The 17939-nt window shown below is 41.2% G+C and overlaps 1 protein-coding gene and 1 pseudogene across 14 annotated transcripts in view; one reads left to right on the top strand and one right to left on the bottom strand.

The window, feature by feature from the left end:
* The window catches only part of SRPK2 (SRSF protein kinase 2), a 284044-nt gene that overhangs the window by 143546 nt on the left and 122559 nt on the right, over positions 1 to 17939 (top strand). The window lies entirely within an intron of this gene.
* On the bottom strand, positions 582 to 6713 carry LOC115898310 (annotated as a pseudogene).

Consider the following 17939-nt stretch of genomic DNA (forward strand, 5'->3'; position numbering starts at 1 on the left):
CCATTCTCCTGCCTCAGCCTCCCGAGTAGCTGGGACTACAGGCGCCCGGGCGCCACCTCGCCTGGCTAGTTTTTTGTATTTTTTAGTAGAGATGGGGTTTCACCGTGTTAGCCAGGATGGTCTCGATCTCCTGACCTCGTGATTCCTCCGTCTCGGCCTCCCAAAATGCTGGGATTACAGGTTTGAGCCACCGCGCCCGGCCTCTTTTACCCTTCTTATCTTCATAATGTGTACTTCCCTCTGCCTGGACCTCACTGAGAAGATGCCACGTCCCTTGCACGCCGCCCTTACCACCACACTGCAGAGGGTCTTGCTGCCTCCTAGAGCACCGTCTAGACCTCTGTACTGAGACTCAGTGGTTTTTACTTCACTAGCTCGAGAGACAAGGAGTTTTAACTGTCTCATGTTCACGTTCCTGGTGCCTAGCACATTCTTTGGTCTACAGAGTAGATACAAATTTTATTTGAATACAGATTTTTATTTCCCAATTGGTTAGGAAATACTAAGAAAAAAAGGTGTGTGTGTGTGTGTGTATATATATATTTTATTTAATTTTATTTTTTTTTCTGTCAAACTGTTCTTTATTTCAGGGAGAGGGCAGGGAAGGGGGCTCCGTCTTTCTTGGCAGCGGCTTTCCTCATGGCGGCCAGGACGTTGCTCAGCTCCTCCCACTTCCTCTTGGTGCGGATGTGCACCCCACCCTTTTCTTGATGAACTTGAGGGCCCATTTGTCCTTGGAGACCTTCAGTAACTCCTTGGCGTGCTGCTCGTACGGGGCGAAGCCACATAACTCCCGGATCATGCCCCGCACAAACTTGGTGTGTTTGGTCAGACGCCCGCGGCGGAGGCTGTGCCTGGGCTTGCTCACGTTCTTGGTCACCTTTTGGCCCTTATTGAGGCCCATGGCCACAGGGTAGCGCAGAGCCAGGGCTGCTGTTCTCCAACCGTGGCCTTGGCGGAAGGGCTGGGACTGGCGCCGCGTGGAACTCTGGGATTTTTTTTTTTTTTCCCCGCCGAGACGGAGTCTCGTTCTCGCGCAGGCTGGAGTGCGATGGCGTGATCTTAGCTCACTGCAAGCTCCGCCTCCTGGGTTCGAGCGATTCTTCTGCCTCAGCCTCCCGAGGAGCTGGGATTACGGGCGCGCGCCTGGTAGCATGCGCAGCTAATTTTTGTATTTCTGGTAGACACAGGGTTTCACCATGTTGGCCAGGCTGGTCTTGAATTCCTGACATCAGATGATCCACCAGCCTCGGCCTCCCAAATCCCACACCTGGGATTACAGGCGTGAGCCACCACGCCCGGCCCTGTATTTTTTATTAGGAAATATTGGACGGTATCTTCTTGTTTTACTGCCTTCTGAACAGCCTTGCAAATGTTTCTTTTTATAGCTGTTTTATCCCAACTTCTCTGTGTTCTCATGGACTCAGTGGGGTCTCCAACTACGGTGGTGGTTTTGGTTGGCCTGGAAAAGCCTCCTGACCAGCGGTTGGGACTTGGGCCCACTACCCCTGCCAGCTCTTCAGCCCTCGCGGGTCTTCTTTATGGCAGCTCTTTCCTTCTAGAAGTTCCCACTCAATGTTTGAAGTACCCCCAAGTTCTGAACCTTGGAGGCACACTCATCGTATTAATGGCAGAGTTGGGACTTACGCTTAGTTACCTTGGCTGTTTTCTTCCGTTTTATTGATGGCAGCAGCCAGAATTCTTGGCAAAGGTCTCTGGATTGGACTGGTAAGTTTTGTTCATACCACTTCTCACATGTAAATTTAGATAATCTGCTGAGCTGCAGATACTTACTGTGTTATGGTTTTGAGATAATAACATCTTTGTGACTGAAATTAAACTTTTTTTTGTCTTGCTGCAAATTCAGTCTATTATAATTCTCAACTTTCCTCGCAGCCCTAAATTTACCATTCGTTAAGATTGCTTGGCATGTGATTTTTTTTTTTTTTTGAGATGGAGTCTCTCTCTGTCACCCAGACTGGAGTGCAATGGTGCAGTCTTGGCTCAGTGCACCCTCCGCCTCCTGGGTTCAAGGCATGCACTACCATGCCCACCTAATTTGTGTATTTTTAGTAGAGACCGGGTTTCACCGTGTTGGCCAGACTAGTCTTGCACTCCTGACCTCAGGTGATCTGTCTGCATTGGCCTCCCACAGTGCTGGGATTACAAATGACTTTAGGATTTTAATTTTAATCTTGCCACCTTTGATCCTATCCTAGGCTCCTCAACTGTGAAGTGTCATCATCTAGATTTAGAGAATTAAGATTAAAATGTAGGCCGGGTGCATTGGCTCACATGGAAATAATCTGTGCACTTTGGGAGGCTGACGGGGAAGTATTGCTTGAAGCCAGGAGTTTAAGACCAGCCTGGGGAACATAGGGATTCCTCGTATCTACCTAGATTAAAAAAAAAAAAAAAAAAAAAAAAAAAAGGAAAAGTAGGTGGGCATGGTAGTGGGCCTGGAGTCCCAGCTACTCTGGAGGCTGAGGTGAGAGGATCACTTGAGCCCAGGAGTTGGAGTCTACAGTGAGTTAGGATGGTGCCAGTGCACCCCAGCCTGAGTGACAGAGCGAGACCGTGTCTCTAAAAAGGAAGAAGAATAATAAAAAAAGATTAGACTGTTAAGATATCCAGGCTTTTTGAGCCTTACCTTCTACCAGAATTAATAAAATACAGAAGTAGGTTTATATTTGAAATGCTGCTTCTGTGGTAAGCTTTAGGCTTTTGTAGCTTTCCATTCCTCATGTTCAGTTGATAGCTGCAGTCAAGCCAGAGGTCATTCTAAGGATTGGAGAGCTGGCTTGCCTCAAGACTCAGTAGTGAGCATGGTTCAGTGACTCTTTTGGATCAATCTGGGCCCTCTCTTGAATGCAGATGAGGTAAAAACAGGTGATTCATTTCAGGTTGGCAAGAATAAACTCTAGATTGTTTTTGTCGCTTGTTTCAGATTAGACGTGTGCGTGCACACCTGCCTCTGAGTATGTCCTTTTGTATATTGCAGAACCTAATAATGACCACTTGCTTTACTTACTGTGGAGTTTTATCTGCTCTTGCCTATGCATTTCCAGCTGCTGCTTTTTTTTTTTTTTTTTTTTTTTTTTTTTGGGAGATGGAGCCTCGCCCTTTTGCCAGACTGGAATGCAGTGGGGTGATCTTGGCTCACTGCAACCTCTGCCTCCCGGGTTCAAGCGATTCTCCTGCCTCAGCCTCCTGAGTAGCTGGGAATACAGGCGTGCACCATCACCCCCGGATAACTTTTGTGTTTTTGGTAGAGATGGGTTTCACCATGTTGGCCAGGCGGGCCTCAAACTCTTGACCTCAAGCATTCCACCTGCCTCAGCCTCCCAAAGTGCTGGGATTACTGGTGTGAGTCACTGCGCACTGCCAAATTTTCAGCTTCTTTCTCACAAGCAAGCAAAGGAAGAGGGTATGTACGTTAGATTAACTTTGAGCTCTAAGGTTGAAGGGTCATTTGCCATCATATTCATTTTATAGGTGAAGTCACAGACTTAGAAATGTTGCCTGCCGTCAACCAGCTGATAATGACATAAGATCAAAATAACAATGGGAATATTTAAATTTTTACTTTAAATATATATTGAATTTGACCTGGTCCTCGGGCTTGTTGGAGTAAGATTATCAGGTAGAATATGGCAGACTGTAAAAGTGGCCCCAATGACCTTTTCTTGGTGGGAAGATTTCCTCCTACTTTTCTTCAGCGTTTATGATCATCTATAGGGGTGGTAAGGGGAGTAGCTGATAGTAATACCGATCCATGAGAAGATGTCTGGTGATTTTGCTGGGAGAGGTGATGTGGAGTATGTGAAGGGAGAAAGATGAGAGTTGCAGTAGTAATGAAATATTACATCTGACTCGATCTTCCTGCACAGAATCATGGTTTACTGTAAAGGAAGAGATGGTCACGTGAAGATAGATTTGTAGATTGTTAGAGCTGAAAGCAGCAAAATATATTGGAAAGAATATATGGACTTTGGAGCCAGGGACCAGAAGCTAAATTCTGGCAAGTTGCCTAACCTCATTGTGCTAGTTTCCCTAATTTTTATAATAAAGATGATAATGCTCACCTCACACAGGGTTGTGAGGATTTAAGGGGACAGTGCATATAAAGTAGATACTGAAGAGGGGTGGATGGTATGAGGGACAACTTGATTTAGAGGAATGATCACATGCTTTGGAGTCAGGCAGGATTTTCAAATCAACTTGGTCACTAATGTTTACCTAGGGCAAATAGGTAACCTTCTCTGGAGTCCAGTTTCTCTATAATGCATACACATTTTGAGCTTTAACTGAAATAACATACGTAACTGTTTAGAACAAGATACCTATTCAATAAGTGGTCTAGGAGCTGGCGGATGCTTTAAAGAAGGAACATCTAAATTTAGCTTTATAGTCCTGTTATATACCTCAATATGTCACCATCTAATTTTGGCATCAAAATTAGAGTTCCTTAGAAACAAAATTTAAAAAGTTTACATCCTTTTCTTACCATGCAGCCCCTTTTAAAGCTAATTTATTTTACTTTCTGACACCATTTCTGTGCTTTCACTTAGGAGTTCTTACATCTTTTTGCTTTCAGTCTCTTCCTTTCAGTTTCTTAAAAATGATACTGGAACATTCTTTAAAAAGCAGGCAAACGAAGTCAGAATAATAACAATAAAACATTGCAGGCTGTGAACTGGCGTGGTACCGACAAAGGTTACTGTAATTAATCACCTTAAGCACTTTGGTAAATATTTGGTAGATAGGTATTTCAGTATATACTGGACAAATATTTTATTTGTGGAAATTGAAGGCCCGTAATAAATTGAGCATATTTAATATGCACCATAACAGAAAAAAATTGATGGTAAAAGTTGCCATTTCAAAGTGCAATTCTTTCTCATCACGTGTAAACCTTCCCATTTTTAGAGTCTAGTGAGGTTCAAAGTTTGGTGTCACTTCTCCTTGTACTTTCTGAAACTACAATTTATGGTTAGGCTTTAAAATTAAAAAACCTTTTTTTTCCTTTTTCTTCTCTTCCTCCACTGCCCCCTAATTTCTGTCCAGGAAGGGTTTATATGTAGAAAACATAATAAATCACGTGATTTCTATACCTTTTCTACATTCTTAGGACTCAGTTTAAAGAATTGTTTTAATGTATGTTCATTCCACACTTCCTCCAGATAGAATGATTATTTCACCATTGCTCCATTAAAGGATAAAAATAAATTTTATTTTTGACCATGCTATGGTTTGAATATGTTCCCCTAAAATTCATATATTGAATTCCTAACCCCCAATGTGATGGTATTAGGAGGTGGGGCTTTTGGGAGAGACAATTAGATCACCAATGCATAGCTCTCATGAGTGGGATGAATACCCTTATAAAGAGGACTGAGAAAGGCCCCTTGCCCCTTCCACCATGAGGACACAGCTAGAAGGCCCCACTGGTGAGCTAGGAAACCAGCCCTCACCAGAATCAACCTGTCGGCACATTGATCTTGGATTTCCAGCCACCAGAACTGTGAGAAATAAATTTCTGTTGTTTATAAGTCACTCTGTCTATGGTATTATGTTATAGCAACCTAAACAGATTAAGACCTTTTATATTGTGCCCAGTGTATTTGATCCAGAGGTTATTCTGCTGTAAATAGAATTTGATCAGTGGAGATAGGGAATTTCCGCAGGATTCGTCTTCAAAATAGAGTATTTTGAGAAAAGAAGTAAGAAAATAGCCTGTAGGTAAGTAGTTACTGAGAAAGGCAGGAAGCCAAATCTGACACTGCTGCGAAGATCCTAGTTTAAAAGGATCAATGTTAAGCTCAGAGAATTGGCTTTCTTATTCTTATCAACCATGTATCACTGTATTTGAATCTAGACTTGGATTTTCCATACTTTAGTGGGGTTTCTGTTGTTGCTTTATATTGTGGAGTATTATTTTTAAATCAGACTCCATCTAAACAGATTTTGTTAATTATGGCTTCATTTTTTTGTTCTCATCCCAGAACATCTTGTCGGCTCCTAGGAGTACGTTTGAAACAATATATTTTGATGTTCAGGCTGTTTTCCTGCTTCCAGCATTTGTAAAGGCTCTGACCCACTTACAGGAGGAGAAAACAAAGATGCATTATTTTGGCTGAGAGGGACTAGATGTAACTGCCTCAGTGATACCTTGATAATTTAGGAAAAACGTCCTTTGTTCTCTCTATTGAGTGACCTATGCAAAGATAAATTGTAATGAAATTTTTTTCTGACTTAATAGGAAGGAAGGAATGCTATCTATAGTCTGTGCTTTCTGATGTTAAATTGTAGCTTTTGTTTAAGAAGTTTTTCATAAAAATTTTAGGTTGCTTATAACATAGGAAGGTTTATCTTCTTGTTGCCCTTTTTAACAACTGATTAAATTGTGCTATATAGGAAGAATGTATAATTTATAGCTTCTGATAAATGAGACTATTTCTAAAGTAGGGTTTCCTAATCAGGAGGCTGGACTGTTCAGATATGTAGGGCAGTTGTACACTCTGGTTTGCCAGGGATGGCTGTGATTTATATGTGTTTTCTTGGCTTGCTTATTAGGAGAAGTGGAATGAAGTCACTTCATTCTTAGAAGTACATTGGATGATAACTTTACCTGGCTGCCCCGACTTAATGACTCCGTAGACCTCAAGTTTGCTTACTGCCTTCGTGCTTTGTTCTCTTGTCAAGATGTCCATTTTGGAAGAAAGCTTAGAAGGATGTGCTCCAGAATGGTCGTGGTTATTTCAGTCTAGGTGGTGGGGTTATAAATGATGTTACTTTCTTCATTGTGCTCATTTCTAATTTCCTACTGAATGTAATGATTTTGTTATTAAAGTCAAAACACAGAACAACAAATTATCAGAAATTATTTAATTTTAACAAAAATGAAATCATGACTGTGTAATGGTGAAGCTTGTCATTCAGGCTTCTGGGTTCCAATAATACAAAGTGACTGGCTGTTTTCTTTCTAGTTACAGTGATTGAAGTAGGTTGTGTAATGAAAGAGTAGGCAATGGGAGAGGCAGCAGCTGTGGGCACACCACTGGATCAGCCTCTGGACCATGGTGCTAGATATGTCTTGCCACTGAATCTGAGTCCTTCCAGTGAATTTCCCCTGTAGTTTTGCTGCTTGTGACCTCGAGACTTCTTCGGAGAGTCACCACCAGTGGGCATGTTAACAAACTTGAGCCTAGGCCATGTGCCTCTGCCTTGGCTGCCTGGGAGTAAGGACAGGCAGTACCTCCTGAGGCTCCTGGAGTGGGAAGTAGTGCTTTATGCTGTCTCCTGTCCAAACTTTTCTCAGCATCTTTTCTCACCCAAGGGTTGATGATGATGATGATGATGATGATGGTTTTGTTACCTTGACTATTGATCAGTTAGGACTTTGAGGCAAGTATCACCTTTCAAGGTCCATCTGCCTTGAAGTGAAAAATGATTGTTAATTTTGCAGCTAGTTGTTTATCCAAGTGATGCTGCTTTGCTGTTGTTTACCCTGCATGATTCAGCCTTTACTTAGAAGCTTTTTGTCATTTGTCTGGTTGGGGGAGTATGGAATAGTTATTTTGACAGGGGAGCTAATTTAGATATATGCCTTGCCTTTAACTCTAGGTTATTTTGCTCATGAGTTGTGTCAAACTTAATAATACTGTAGCTTTTTTAGTTCTATAATTGTCAGACTCTACTGCTGCTTTTATTGCCTGTTTATAAACATTTAAATGTTTTCCCTTAAATCAGTCTTAAGACTTAAATGTTTATAATGCACCTATAACCAAGCAGGAAAAATAGAAATATCTTGAGTTAATTGCCCTGGATGGTGCTTCCTTACGTTCTTCGTGTTTGGCTTGCAGCTTTACCACAGCACTCGGATGTCTCATGTCTGGTTGTAGACCCTATCCCCATTCAGTCTTTGTGATAACTCTGCTTATCTGTGAAGGTATTCAAGTTTTAAAGTATGTATCATGGTCACAACAAAAGCTTTGTGGCCTCTTCTAAGTTTATTTTTTCATTTTTCTAGTTAGAAGTTGAATTTGAGATTTAAGTAGTATTTAGAGTTCCTTTTAGAGATGAAAACTCTCTGGGCCGCAGAAGAATGATCAGTTTAGACTGTTCGCTCCTCCGAGCTTTGAGTTGTTCTAGTGAGGAAGATTTGTTTGATGAACAAGAATATTTGCGCATTCTTCTCCGAGGAATTAGAACATGTCATTAAGCCAAGTAAAGGTGTAATGTGCTTTTCAGAATGTACTGAGAAGATTGCATAATTTAGTGAATCTTTTATTAGTAGACTTGCAGTAGGGAGTAGAAATATGCAGGATGTTATGACAAATAATAATGGTTAGATTTTCTATTCTAATTTTTCCTTTAATTTTTCAAATTAAAAAATCATCTGGCAGCCTACAGAATGGTATTTAGAACATCACACCTTTCTGACAGGGTTTGGTCAGAAGCTAAGTTTGTGGGCTTTTGAGAGGTGGTGTTGCATTTGCTGCTGCTACGGTGTCTTGGGTTTCTAGTCATTTGTCAGGAAGCTGGTCATGTATGGCATTCTGGCCTCTGGCCACTCTCCAGGCCCAGTGCCCATCTTTACACAAACTTGACTTCCTAGTATCACTAACTATAATTTAAATCCTTCAGCTAATGTCTATTGCTCTGGAGATGTTATGTCATATTCTGCATCTCTCAGCACTGTATGAAACAGTGTTCTCAAATTAGTCTTTTGATTCTATATTTGTGGAGGTGGTTCATTGTGTCTTTTCAATTATTTAGTTTTTTAATAAAAATCTTGAGATACTTTTTCTTGATTACTTAAATTTGGCATTTCACACCCGGTACCCATGGACTCTTGTCTTTGCTTCTGTTGTTGGTTAGGGTATACTGGTGTGCTCTTGTCTTCTCTCTGGCAAGTGAACTACAGGTCGTTGTTGTAAGAGGGGAATGGTGTTTGTTTTATGTGTCAAAAATTTCTGAATTTCTCATCTTGGACCTGTCATTTACTAGGCATGTTATCTCCTGTATTGTCCTGAAATCTATTTCCTCATCTGTAAAATGGGAATAGAACCTGTTTTCCCCCTTCACAGTACCATTATATCAGAAGTGATAATACTGTATGTCAGTGGATCTGCTGCCTGTAAATGATAATTTGCACCATTATTTTATGCACCACCAAGAAAGAAAAATCCCTGCTAATTAAACTGATATACTGTTGATGGGAAGATGCACTCTGTTATCAGAAATTGTGAATGTGAAAAAATACATATTAGAATAAATGAAATATGTTATGTGAAAACACTACTGTCCATAATGTTGTCAGTGATATTTTAAAAACCACAAATCCTATAATGTCATTTCCCTGTCTTAAACTCCTGAAAGATAAAATTAACCCTTCATATGATGAACAATATCTAGCATAATCTAGATCAGAGTGTGGCATCTGCAGCACCCGAGTACTTGTTAGGAATGCACCTTTTCAGACCCTACTCCATTCCTATGGAATCAGAAACGCAGGGATGGAACCCAGAAACTGTACTGTAACAAGGTCTTGAGGAGATTCTGACATACACCTAAGTTTGAGAACCACAGATCTAAGACAGATCTATTTCAAGTTTCTTTTGTTTTTGCTCTTCCTCTAATGTACCTATAGATGTTAGTATAGAAGTACTGCTAGAGTATAAATGAATTCCCCTCTCCGCAAGAAATTATCCCCCAGACAATAGCGCTGTGCAACCTCTTTCATATTAGAGGGAACTATCTCAATGCCTTTATTTTGAATAACCGAGAATTCTTTGTGATGACATAAATGGAAATGGTTTCAATCTTTGTTAGTTTTAGGTAATTTCACTAGTAGAGTTCCCTAGTAGAAATAGTTTTTTTAAAAGACATTTTAACACCTGTTATTTTTTTCTCACAGTTTCAAATGTTGAATGTTTCTCATGCCTTATAGATCATATAAAAAAGCAAAACAATAAGTGATTGTGATATAGAGAGGATATATTTGTATGTGTATAAAACCAAATGGAAAAGCTAACTGACATGAATGAGAATGAGTAGTTATTTTTGACCTGGGGAACACTTCCTTTGGCAATACCACACATATTTAAAATGCACGCGCATGCACACACACACAATCTCAGACAACATAGAAGTGAAAATGCTGCATTTCAAAAAACTGACTTTAGACTAAAGAAATGGCTTTACTGATGAGTACAATGATGATAAAGGTGCATGTGATAAAGCATTTGAAGTAAACTTGCTTCATGACAATGGGAAAAACAGTTTTTCCAAATATTCTATAACATGAATTTAAATACGTATGTACTTGAATTAAACATTAAATATTATAAGCAAACATTTGACTATTTTATCTCTGTTCCTACAAGTTTACAAAATTTTGATGGGAGCAATGGCCAAATAATATTTGTAGTTTCCAGAAAATTACATTACCCTGTCTGCCTCAAATGGTCTCCCACAGGGGTATCTAATCTTTTGGCTTCCCTGGGCCACATTGGAAGAAGGAGAATTGGCTTCAGCCACACATAAAATACACTAACACTAACGATAGCTGATGAGCTTTAAAAATTGCAAAAATTACTTAGGAAAGTTTGTGAATTTGTGTTGGGCCTCATTCAAAGCTGTCTTGGGCTGCATGCGGCCTGGTGGACAGGCTTGGTCTAACAACTCTTTCTTCTTGTGGAATTCGTGTGTTCTTTGAAACTCTGTTTCCATCTTCTCCATGTCTATGACACCCTCTTTTCTTACCCAACCTGAACCTTTTGTTTTTCCTGCCTCATACAGCATGTGTTGAATCTTGTATCAGCACACCTATCTTGGTTGCTTTGGTGCTTTTCTGCTTGCTGATTTTCTTCTTCTAATGTGTAAGTAATTTTAAGGCTGCCTCTCCAATGCAGTATGTAGCTAAGTGGTTAAGAGCATGGGCTTTGTAGACAGTCTTTGTTTGAAGGATGATTTAGTTACCATTTAGTTTTATACCATTGGGTAAGTTACTTAATCTTTCTCAGTCTCTGGAAATTGATAATAGTTTGTTTGCTGCATTATTTTACGGGTTAAAGTGGCGCATAGTAAGCATCAGTATAGCCTGTTATTAAATTTTGTCATCATGGTGTTTAGTACATTGTAGGGATCCAGGAAATATTTTTTTTTTTTTGAGACGGAGTCTCGCTGTGTCGCCGAGGCTGGAGTGCAGTGTCCGGATCTCAGCTCACTGCAAGCTCCGCCTCCCGAGGATCCAGGAAATATTTCTTAAATGAGGTAGTAGAAGTTTCTCTTTCTCTAACTGTCTGTGGGTAGATTGAAAATCAATAGCAATCCATTGATGAAATATTAGTATACATTTCAAAAATCGTATTTACTGGTTAATATATTTGCATTGTTTTAAACAGTATTTAATTCTGTCCCTTTGTTTAAAACAAACACCCACAATCTCATCTTCAGTGGCAACTACTAGTATAAATATTTGCAGTCTTTTTCTTATCTACTTTTTCTTTTTACATAACTGAAATTATAAAAATAATCAGTTTCATTTACCTTATTATATCTGGTGTAGCAAAAGTGTTCTTAATGTGAATCTGTTTAAAACAGGGGCCTAAATTTTGTATGTCATAAAAAATTTAATTGGACCTTATTTTAATAACAACAGATACTAATTATTTAAATGAAATTAATTTTATTTTAGTATTTAACAAAATTTATCACTTTTGCATCTGTTGAGTTAATTTATAGAATGAACAAAGAATTGACCCAAATATTGTTTCTCTTGTAATAGTTGCCAAAAAAAGTGATTTTTTTTTTTTTTTTTTACTTATTTTATTTTTATTTTCCTTTTCCTTTTTTTTTTTTTTTTTTTTTTTTTTTGAGATGGAGTCTTGCCCTTTTGTCCAGGTTGCTGGAGTGCATTGGCTCACTACAACCTCTGACTCCCAAGTTCAAGCAATTCTCCTGCTTCAGTCTCCCAAGTAGTTGGGATTGCAGGTGCGCACCACCACGCTTTGCTATTTTTTTTTCTTTGTATTTTTAGTAGAGACGGGGTTTCACCATGTTGGCCAGGCTGGTTTGAACTCCTGACCTAAAGTGATCCACTGGCTTTGGCCTACCAAAATGCTGGGGATTACAGGTGTGAGCCACTGCACCCAGCCCATATTTTATTTTTACAAGAATTACAAAGAGGGCCTTATTTTGTAAAAGTAGTTGAGAGCTTCAGCTCTTTTCCAGCAATCTCTTCTAATTCTCTCATATGCAAGTTCTCCATTAAAGAACCTGTCAGTCCATTTCTTTGTTGATCTTGTCTTCTACAGTTTTTAGTTGGTCTGTTAGGTTCTTACTTGCCAGTATCGTTGGCTGTTACTAAGGTCACAAGGCTTTTATTACTACCACGAAGTCTTGCATATTTTGTAAGGTTTTCAGGTTTATTGAATTGTATCTGCATTCTCTTGTCAACTGCTTAATTTCAGATGCAATTAGGTGTATTCAGGGTTGCAGTGGCTATAGTCAGCTGCTCAGTTTCTGTCAAAGAGTATTAATTGACCTCTGCTTTCATTAAACTCCCTCCCTCCCTCCCTCTGTTTCTCGTATCTCATTTCTCATTTCGTTTCTTTCCCTCCCTCTCTCCCTTTGCCCAGACTGGAGTGCAGTGGTGTTATCTCAGCTCACTGAAACCTCCGCCTCCTAGGTTCAGTGATCAAGTGATTCTCCTGCCTCAACCTCCTGAATAGCTGGGATTACAGGCACCTGCCACCACACCTGGCTAATTTTTGTATTTTTAGTAGAGATGAGGTTTCACCATGTTGGCCAGGATGATCTCGATGTCTTGACCTCGTGATCCGCCTGCCTCAGCCTCCCAAAGTGTTGGGATTACAGGCATGAGCCACTGCACCCGGCCAGTTTTTTTTTTCTTTTTTAAATTGTTGTTGTTTTTTTAATGGGGAGAGGTATTTGAAAAAGGTCTGATTTTATTAATGGTTATTTCATATGTGAATATTTCTGTTACTGGTTTTTTTTTTCCGTTTTGCAGCCTTTTCACTTTAGAGACTTAGATTACAAGTGTTTGAATAATGACAGTCTCCTAAGTACAAATTTTTATTGCCGTTTTTGTTCTACTTTTGTACCGAAAAACTCTTTGCAAACTTGATCTTTTTTTTTTTTTTTTTTTGAGACGGAGTTTCACTCTTGTTGCCTAGGCTGCAGTGCAATGGCGCTGTGAGCCACTGCACCCGGCCTGCAAACTTGATCTTAAAAATAAATTTTAGTCTGGGTGCGGTGGCTCATGCCTTGAACTCTTAAAGCAATGGGATTATATAGGCAAGAGGATTGCTTAAACCCAGGAGTTCGAAACCAGCCTAGGCAACATAGCAAGACCCCATCTCTACAAAAGGTAAAATTTCCTGGGTATGGTGGCAAGTGCCTATGGTTCCAGCTACTCAAAAGACTGAGATGGGAGGATTGCTAGAGCCCTGGAGTTCAAGATTACAGTGAGTTACGATCACACCACTGCACTCCAGACTGGGTGACAGAGTGAGACCCTGTTACCAAAAGAGTAAACCGACGATCTACAGAATGGGAGAAAATATTTGCGAACGAGGTATCTGACAAAAGTTTAGTATCCAGCATCTATAAAGAACTTGACACCGGGCGCGGTGGCTCAAGCCTGTAATCCCAGCACTTTGGGAGGCCGAGACGGGCGGATCACGAGTTCAGGAGATCGAGACCATCCTGGCTAACATGGTGAAACCCCGTCTCTACTAAAAAAATACAAAAAACTAGCCGGGCGAGGTGGCGGGCGCCTGTAGTCCCAGCTACTCGGGAGGCTGAGGCAGGAGAATGGCGTAAACCCAGGAGGCGGAGCTTGCAGCGAGCTGAGATCCGGCCACTGCACTCCAGCCTGGGCGACAGAGCGAGACTCCGTCTCAAAAAAAAAAAAAAAAAAAAAAAAAAGAACTTGAACAAATTTGTAAGAGAAAAACAGTACCCTTAAAAAGTGGGCAAAGGGCATAGGCACTTCTCAAAAGAAGACATACATGGGGCCAATAAGCATATGAAAAAAAGTACAATATCTCAGATCATTAGAGAAATGTAAATCAAAACCACAGTGAGGTATTATCTCACATCAGTTATAATGGCTGTGGTTAAAAAGTCAAAAAATAACAGACGCTGGCGGGATTGCAGAGAAAAGGGAACACTTACACACTGTTGGTGGGAGCGTGAATTTGTTCAACCAGTATGGAAAGCAATATGGTGATTTCTCAAAGAGCTAAGAACAGAACTACCATTCAACTTAGCAATCTTATTACTGGATATATACCTAGAGGAATATAAGTAATTCTACCGTGAAGACACATGCACGTGAATGTTCATTGCAGCAGTGTTCACAATAGCAAAGACATGGAATCAATTTAAATGCCCATCGGTAACCAATTGGATAAAGAAAATGTAACAGTATACAGCCATAAAAAAGAAGAGATCATGTATTTTGTGGGAACATGGATAGACCTGGAGGCTGTTACCCTCAGCAAAAGAATGCAGGAGCAGAAAACCAAATACCACATGTTCTCATATATAAGGGGTAGCTAACTGATAGGAACTCATCAAATCAACACAAATAAGGAAACAACAGACACTGGGGTCTACTTGATGAGGGAGGGTGAAAATAGTGAGAGGAGCAGAAGAAGTAACTATGCTTACTACCTGGGTGATGAAATAATCTGTACAACAAACCTTTGTGACACAAGCTTACCTATGTAACAAACATGCACATGTACCCCTGAACCTAAAAGTTAAAATAAGAAACACATTTTGTTTGTAATAAATTCAAGATTATTGCTTTTATAGTATCAACAATATATTGGCTGCCATAAACAATGATTTTTGATAATAGTTGTGTACTTTTTTTAAACTGGAAAATGGTTTATTTTCTAGAAATAAATTCCTAAGATAGAACCATATGATATGACAGACATCATATAAATTCCTAAGACAAGAATCACTAGATTTTTCATGCATATTGCCCAGTTATTTTAATAGTTGACGTTTGTCAACATATGAGTGTCCATTTCAGCATTCCTTTATCTGTGTATATGACTATTTTTAAAAACTGGGACAAATGTGAAAGGTGAAGCAAGGGCACCTCATTGGTATACATGTCCTTTATAGGAAAAGAAATCTGGTCTCTGGGTAAATCTTTTTAGCTTCCTGTCTTTCTTCCTTCATTATGCTTAAGTGTCCTGGAGTAATTTTCGTAAAGCACATGGATGGTTTTGCCATCTCCCTATTTCTCATCTACTGCTTACTTGCTTTTCTGCCGATGTGAGAGCCTGGTGGTTATGGTCTCCAGTGTCGGTGTTCACTACCTTTGCTGCTGCATTGGTTGTATTCAACATACGCCCTGCTGTTGCCCAGCTGGTGCGGTGCAGCTGTTTGTTGGCCCTTTGTTCTCGTTACTGCTCCCTCTACTTGAAATGCTCCAGTCTCCAGCTCTGTCAAAGTCTTCCACACCCTCCACGTGCATCTTAGGTATCATTCTCATTTGAACCTTTCTGTTGTATTAAAGGACTCTGTGGTTTTGGGCCCTCTTATCCTCAGACATTCTTGCTTTGCTCAGGCTGAGCATCACAGTGTTCAGCTGACAGATCTTGATAATTCCTGCCTTAGCATTTTAAGGATAGAAGAGACACTGATTCTCCTTTTACAAAATGTCTTCCCCACTGCTGGCTAAAATCTACCTATATGTCACATCCAGTTCAATCCCACGTCTTCTTGAAACCTTCCTGTGTGATTAAGTCCTCCTCATTTCCATCAGAAGCACTTAGTACTTAAAATAAAAACTGTCGTGCAATTTTTGCCTTGACTCTTGGACTAGATCCCTGGGACAGCGACTCAGCTTCGCTGTTGAGTTTATCCCACCCCCATCTCCTCCGCCCACTGCCTCTGGCTGAATACAGCAGTGCAAGTTCTTACTTGAAAGTATATTGAGATCTTTTTGCTCTGTATATGATTGTTTGATATTTCTCAGCTCTTAACCTCAGTTCTCTACAGTAGTATAGTCTAACCAAGACTTATTCCTACTCTATGATAGTCCTGTAACCTGACTCTAGAATTTCATTCCTGCGCTCCTCCTTCATCTGTTGGGGGCACTGTGGAAGGAGAGGGAGAGATACCTCCTTCATAGCTAAGATCAAAGCTACAGATTTGATATAATAAAGATGACCTATTTAGATGTCTGGATTTTTTATGTTAGCACAAAAAGAATGGTTTTTTTTTTTAGAAGGAGTCTCGCTCTGTCACCCAGGCTTGAGTGCTGTGGTGCGATCTTGGCTCACTGGAAGCTCCACCTCCTGGGTTCACGCCATTCTGCTGCTTCAGCCTCCTGAGTAGCTGGGACTACAGGCTCCCACCACCACGCCCGGCTCGTTTTTTGTATTTTGAGTAGAGATGGGGTTTCACCGTGTTAGCCAGGATGGTCCGGATCTTCTGACCTCGTGATCCGCTGGCCTCAGCTTTCCAAAGTGCTGGGATTACAGGCGTGAGCCACCGCGCCCGGCCAAAGGATGGTTGTTTTAAAGCAACAATTGTCCCTTCAAAATTTTGGGTGGTTTTATGTGCTTTGTCTGTTGAGCTGAACTCACTGCTGTTTCCTGAACTCAAATTGCTGGGTCTCTTGGGCCAGCCTTTTTTAAACAGCTAGCTGTTGGTGTTTGTACCATTTTCATTCCAGCCTCAATTTCATGGTGAAAAAGTAGCACAGAGACCACTACTTCTGTGAGTAGTAGTTATGATGCAGGGCTTTTCTCGGCCTCTTCACTGGACTTGTAATAGGGGCGCCGTCTACCCAGCCTGCCATGCTCAACCGCTTGCAGGAGGGAGCATGTGAGTGAGCGTGCGGGATCCGGCTGGCAGCTCCAGGCGCCGACACAGGAACAAGCCCTCAAAGCGCCCTCCTGAGGGTGTCTGGAACTCAAGCTCCAGAGTGGGTGTTATGGTGTTCTTTTAGTTCCGCTGTCTGCAGACAGCAGTGTGTTAGCAGCTCATTTCGCTCCTTGTGCCGCCTGGCCGAGGGTGCCCGTGACCCAGAGGCCCAAGAGAGAGTGTTACACTGCTCTCTTAGTCTTGCTGTCTGCGGACGGTGGTGTGTTAGCAGCTCAGGTGGCCCCTTGCCTCGTTGTGTGGGGCGGCTGCCCTCCGCTGGTGAGGGCAAAGGGCCGGTGTGACAGCCTTTTTGGGTACCCGCACTTGGTGGGTCCCAAGCCCTTAATCCAGCGTCCAAGAAGAATGAGGTCGTATGGACAGTTGAAGGGTGATGAATATTGAGAATTTTACTGAGTGATGAAAATGGTGCTCAGTGAAGAGGGGAGCTGGAGAGGGAATGGGAAAGGTACGTTGTCTTCCCTGAAGTAAAGTCGTCTCTCTCCTCAGGTCTGGCCGTCTCTCCCTCTATCGACTGAGTCTGGGGTCTTTATAGGCAGAGGATGGGGGCGGGGGTGGGCCTAGGCAGTTTTGGAAAAAGCAATATTCTGCTGGTAAAAAGGCCATTCAGAAAGAACCGATTGGGGAGAGCAAACAGGAACAGAAGTTCTCACTTTGGACTGTGGGTTTCAGGCTGTTCTTTTTTTTTGGCTTGAAGGTGGGGTTTTGCTGGGTATCTACCCCTTTCTGCCTAGGCATTTGGCTGCCTCCTGTCACTATCAGTTATAGTTAATATTAGTAGAAACTGAAATGTTTCCATATGGAAAAATGATATAACAGTGCATATCAGTTTGACTCCAATTTTTTTTTTTTTGGAGACGGAGTCTCGCTTTGTCACCCAGGCTGGAGTGCAGTGGCCTGATCTTGGCTCACTGCAAGCTCCGCCTCCTGGGTTCACGCCATTCTCCTGCCTCAGCCTCCCCAGTAGCTGGGACTACAGGCACCCGCCACCACAC

Source organism: Rhinopithecus roxellana, chromosome 6 (assembly GCF_007565055.1).
Source record: "Rhinopithecus roxellana isolate Shanxi Qingling chromosome 6, ASM756505v1, whole genome shotgun sequence".
Taxonomy (NCBI): Eukaryota; Metazoa; Chordata; class Mammalia; order Primates; family Cercopithecidae; genus Rhinopithecus; species Rhinopithecus roxellana.